Genomic DNA, 6,000 nt, shown 5'->3' on the forward strand with positions numbered 1-6,000 from the left:
ATAACTAAACAATTGGTTATGAGAACAAAACTCCCCAAAAAAAAATTGGGATGAGATATGTTATTTAATATGTAGCAGCACTTGTACGTGTCAAGCCAACAAGTTATAATAAGTTCCCCTATCATAATTGCTTCAGGGTCAGGAACCAAATAATTTCCATCTAAAAATTTACATGTGTGGTATATGATTTAATTGCTCCACCACAACACATAAAGATGGGTCCCCAAATAATGTTGGGAGGTAAATGTTAGATTTCCTAACATTAGGGGGAGGGATGATAAGCGGTTGGAAAATAGGATATATGTAATGAATTATCACTGGTATGATCCTCATTGAAAAGATAATTCAAGTTAATTGTCAGATGCATTTACTGACCCAAAAGCGAATATTATATTCCAGCTGCAATCCAATTAAAATTAAAGGGCAGAGTCTGTGGTGACAGACCGATCGGTGAAAAGATAAAACTCCTTGAAGAAGGAGAGGATCAAATGATCAAGATGGTCATATTAAAGAGGCAAGTGCATTAAAATAGCACCACGACATAATATTTCATACAACCTTTGATTTGGTTCAGGTACCTGAAAATGATCACAAATAAAGAGATCACGATAAGTTATGTCGTATTGGAACCGATATCAAATGACCGTCGACGGTATCTTTGATATAATGTAGCGCTTAACATTATAAATAGTGATGAGGATCTTGAATTCAAATCTGTCAAAGAATGTTGACAAATATAATGATTGGCCAAATAAAATACGCAATTCAAGTATATTTTGTTTCACTTGGAAAAGTGATGTTTTGGACATATACTCTAAGGACCTCAAGGTATAATGCCAGTGGGTTACAAATGGGTTCTTGTGCGAAAATAAAACGAAAAATCAAAACCGTAAATATAAAGTAGGGTTTGTGCCTTGTGGTATAAAGGTTTTTTTCAAGAATCCTGACATTATTGTATGGAGATCTATTCTCCTGTGGTGGATGCAATGAAGTTGTTTTGCAGTCTGGAAATACATGAAAATTTTGAATGCGTATAATTAATTATTGTCAATATGGCTATATAGACAATGAAAGAAAATTCGTAGGGATTTGAATTGGTCTGAAGCATATAAGGTTTACGAAAATAAAGCTTCAGCAAATCTTATGGGTGTGATTCCATTGAGTACCCCGATGGTTGTGATGTCGCTAGATATAATAAATATAATTTAGACCTCATGAACATCATAGGTATATTGGATCATGAACAATTATATACTACAAAAGAGGTTATTGATATAGATTTGTTTATTATTGGATAAACAAATCTATATCAAGGTTTTGTCGGTTATATAAAATGCAGGGCATTATTTTTATTATTACATGAAGTTTGGTCTTTAAGCAAGTTATCAATTTGCGTGTGAGGATACTGCCAAATTGTGACGTCCTATATGGCAACCAATTATTAATACTTATTCAGGTCCTGCCAAGGTGATAGCTTACTTACAAAGCAAGTCAGGAATGCATGTCTGGCTGAGATCAATAATTCAGCACATTTGGCAATAGTATGATGTTTATCTGGAGATGAAGATTTCAACAATATTGTACGAAGCTTGCATAGCTCAATTGAAAGAAGGATATATCAAAGGAGACATAATACAACACACTTCGTCAAAGTTCTTTTCCAAACATGATCTTCAAAAGAATGGTCAAATAGATGTTCAACAAGTTCGCTCAAGTGGTAATTTATCAGATATGTTCACTAAGGCATTGTCAGCTTCAACATTTGAGAAGCTGATATACAAGATTGGAATGCGTCTTCTCCGAGACACTAAGTGATGTTTTCATCGGGGGGAGGATAATACACGCTGCACTCTTTTTTCCCTTAGCCGAGGTTTTGTCCCATTGGGTTTTCCTCGCAAAGGTTTTTAATGGGGAAGCTATTAATTCATATTCCTGGATATGTGTACTCTTATTCCTTCACTAGGATTTTTCTCATGGGTTTTTCCTAGTAAGGTTTTAACAAGGCATATTATCTATTAACGGACATCCAAAGGGGAGTGTTATAAAATATATGCGTATATGTATGTCCATTCTATAATATGTATGAGTATATGTGTGCCCATCTTATATTACTTGGAGGGCAAGAAGTTTTTCTCCTATAAATAAGAGAGTGTTTTCTTCTATTATATACACACGCTAACAAGAAGTGAAATACAAAGTTTCTCTCGAGGAAATAAGATCTTTTCGCCTCTTACAAATTGAATAAAAGAAAATGTTTTTTTTTCAGATCTCTTATATATTTTTTTCAGACCTTTTATAAGTAAAAAATAAGGTCTCTTATAAAAAGGTCATAAAACTAAAAAAAAAAAAAGTTTGTAAAGGACCAAAAATTCATTTCTCCCTATTTATCTCTTTTTTCTAAAACTTTTCTCGTTTGCAATTATATAGTTTTCTAACAGGGACTATGTACTTATTATTGCAAGAAGAGCAACGAGAACTTTTAAGCTAAAGATCAAGATTGAAAATTTGAATTGGACACTGCAGGATATTTTGTTGGATTAATCAAAAGCAAAAGCATGCAATTATATTAAGAGCTAACGAACCTCTTTTTTGTCTTTTGAGATGTAAAAATCTTTAAGGCTTTTGGCATTTAGCCTTCAATTATTGATTATTATTATTCCGATAATCGACAGCGACAACTTGTAAAAATACACGTTATCACTTTAGCCTAATTTGCTGGCAAAAGGAACATAAAGTAAACAGCGCCCGGATTTTGACAAAAGATAGACGTGTAAAATTGTAGTACGAAGCTACATTGGTTTTCCCCTTCCTTGGAACTCTCTATTTAAGAAGTCTCTAACGTATTTCATCTCTTTGGCGTAGTTTGGACATGATTTGATATCATGAGATAAAATCATAATAATTTAAAGTTGAAGTTTTATTTGGACAAGTAATTTATACTTTTTATTTTTATTTTTTTTATAAACATAAAAACCTCACAAGTTGTGAAAACCATCAAAACTTTCTCAATTCTTATATAATCTTACCAAATGAGTAAGTCATAGTTCATAACAAAATTTATATGCTACTAGAAGACCTTTCTATAAATACAACATCAATTGATCAAACTTTAGTTCAATAAAAGGAAAAATTGAACATGAATATAGTGTAACTACTCTTTAATATAATCCTTTCACATGGTTGGTAAGAATAAATTTATTATAAATATATTACCAACTTGTAGATCTTTTAAAATTTGATATAAATGGTTGGTAAACATGATCGGTAAATATATCTACTAACTTATGGATCTAGTTTTACAAAATATAAATTTATGAGTCAACTTTTACATTTAAAAAATTTTAAATCATAATTTGAAATCTCAAATCATGCCTTTTTGGATGATTTAAATTTCATCTCATGATCAAAGTGCATGTCCAAACGCCTACTTAATCTCAATGAACTCAAATAGTGACTTCATATCTATACCTTATTTTGATTTTGAAAAGTGCAATCAGTTAGTATTTAATTCTGTTATGCCATAATATTTGATGATTAAAACCAAAAGGCTTAATGCATATGCGGCCTCCTAAATTTTTCCTTTTTATTTTGGCACCTCAACTAAGTGTTGTTCCTATTGAACACCTGAACTTGGCCTCAAATGTGTTTGTCAAACACAATCCGACTTACATAACATATATGTTGAGTTTCAATTTTTGAATTTTTTTAGCCTTACGCGTGAATGTCAATCACATTCTACGTGGAAAATTCAACCAATTAAAATATCCCACCCATTTTAAATATACACATCAGATATTAAGTTTTGGTTTTTTAATTTTCGGTTTGGTTTCCAGTTTTGATTTCTTATTTTTCAGTTTTTGATTGTCCAATTTTAGTTTTCAGTTTTTATTTTTCATCTTTGGGTTTTTATTTTCCAATTTTGGTTTCTTATTTTTTCAGTTTTAGTTTCCAATTTTGATTTCTTATTTTCTAGCTTTTTATTTGATTAGTTTAAGTGGTGGTTCTTCACTTATATAACATCAATAACACACTTCTTCCTATCTAATGTGTATAATTAAAATGGGTGGGGTGTTTTAATTGGTTGAATTTTTCACGTAGGATGCGATTGACATTCACGCGCAAGGCTAAAAAAATAAAACTCACCATAAATGCTATGTAACTCGGATTGTGTTTGACAGACACACTTGAGGCAAAGTTCAGGAGTTCAATAGGAACAACACTTAATTAAGGTGCCAAAATGAAAAAATGAGACAAATTTAGGAGGCCGCATCCGCATATGCATTAAGCCAAACCAAAAAGAGCAATTTTACAGGCTAATAAATCAGTGATCTTGCGCGAACTAAATTACAAAATTATCGGTTATGAAGATAGTTCAAAACAACTTGGATAATCCAAACAGAATATGCCCTCAACTGGATTATTTTCTTCATGTGAAAACACCTATTTTGTTCTTAAAAAAAAAAATGGAGTATTAGGTTTTGGGATTTCAACTCAACTCAATTTTCAATTGTGTACGAAAAATTCACGTACTAATAAAATCTCAAAGTATATGATCATCAGAAGGCGATGTTTATATAGTTATATCCAATTTTGGTTTGACACCCAAAACAGAAATCGCAATAGAAAGTAGAATGAGACCATGAGATGGAGAAAAAGATCCTTGATAGATTATATTCCCTAATCAAGAGAAGAAAGATCTTTATGTGAATAGTTAAATAACAGGTGCTTTAATTCATTCCCAAATCAGATTCTCCAGAGCAAGTTTTTACGCGCATTGACAAATGAGCCTCAGAATCAATGTGTCCTTTCAACGTCATAGAAAAATACGATTAGTTAATATATTCCTTGGCTGAAGTGGACTTCCAATGTCCTAAAGAAATTTCCTAATTAGATGAAAGTGCATACTTTAAGAGAAGTTTCCATTACGCACAAAAACGCACTGAATATCATCTCACTGATTAAATTTAGGGGAAAGAACGTGCCGTCCCCTTAAAAAAAAAAAAATTATCCGTCTATACCCCTCTTACTTTCATGCCTCTGAAACTATTTATCCGAAATGTCCTCAAAATTATGATACCAACATGGTATATAAATATACTGACATGGTATCATGATCATTAATTCAAAAGACACACTTTTCTCAAAAAATCTCTGTGATACCATAATCTTATATACATATACTGTGATGATATCATGAAGGATTGCTTCAATCCTTCAATGAGACACTCCTCAATCCTACACTCCTCAATCCTCCATGATACCATCATGGTACATAATTTACTGAGACGGTATCATGGAGGATTGTTTCAGTTCTTCTTTTAGTCCTTCATGATACCATCATGATATATAAATATACTACGATGGTATCATGGAGGAAAAAATTTAGGCGAGGGGGTGCTCGGGTAAATATTTTTGGCCTATTGGGTAAGAAACGAAATTAGTTTAAGACGGGGCATGAGCGGGAAATTATTTTACATTTTAGGGGTATTTTATGTTGTTTTCCCTTAAATTTATAAAACCCTTGATCGTTCAGAACTATTCATAATAATGCAGGGATGCTACAAACGAAAGTTTAAACTTATTATTTGATCTAGTAACAATTAATATGAAGTTTGTATAAGGTATAATAAAATAAGGTAAAATGGTAGCAACGTATTTAATCAAGATGGGCACATTTGTAAAATTCAATATTTCAATAGTTTGTAATACTATTAATTTTACAAATTTGGTACCTGTTCTTGCTAGGTTAAGTTTAGAGACTATTGAAGGAGAGAACTGTGTTTATTGGAGCTGATGGTGAAAAGAACTAAACGAAGCAATATTTCTTTCAACCTACTTCTGAGCATAGCAATGAGTTACCAGTTTAACATTCCTTTTGCGCCTCAAGCATAGTGAATGATTTAATGGCACCAAAGACTATAAATAGTATAGTTTATTTGCCCAAACGACTGCCATAAAACGCGCAGATAATGCAGTTCATGAACAACCAGTTGTCCAACA

The sequence above is a fragment of the Lycium barbarum genome, chromosome 6, assembly GCF_019175385.1.
Source record: "Lycium barbarum isolate Lr01 chromosome 6, ASM1917538v2, whole genome shotgun sequence".
Lineage (NCBI taxonomy): Eukaryota > Viridiplantae > Streptophyta > Magnoliopsida > Solanales > Solanaceae > Lycium > Lycium barbarum.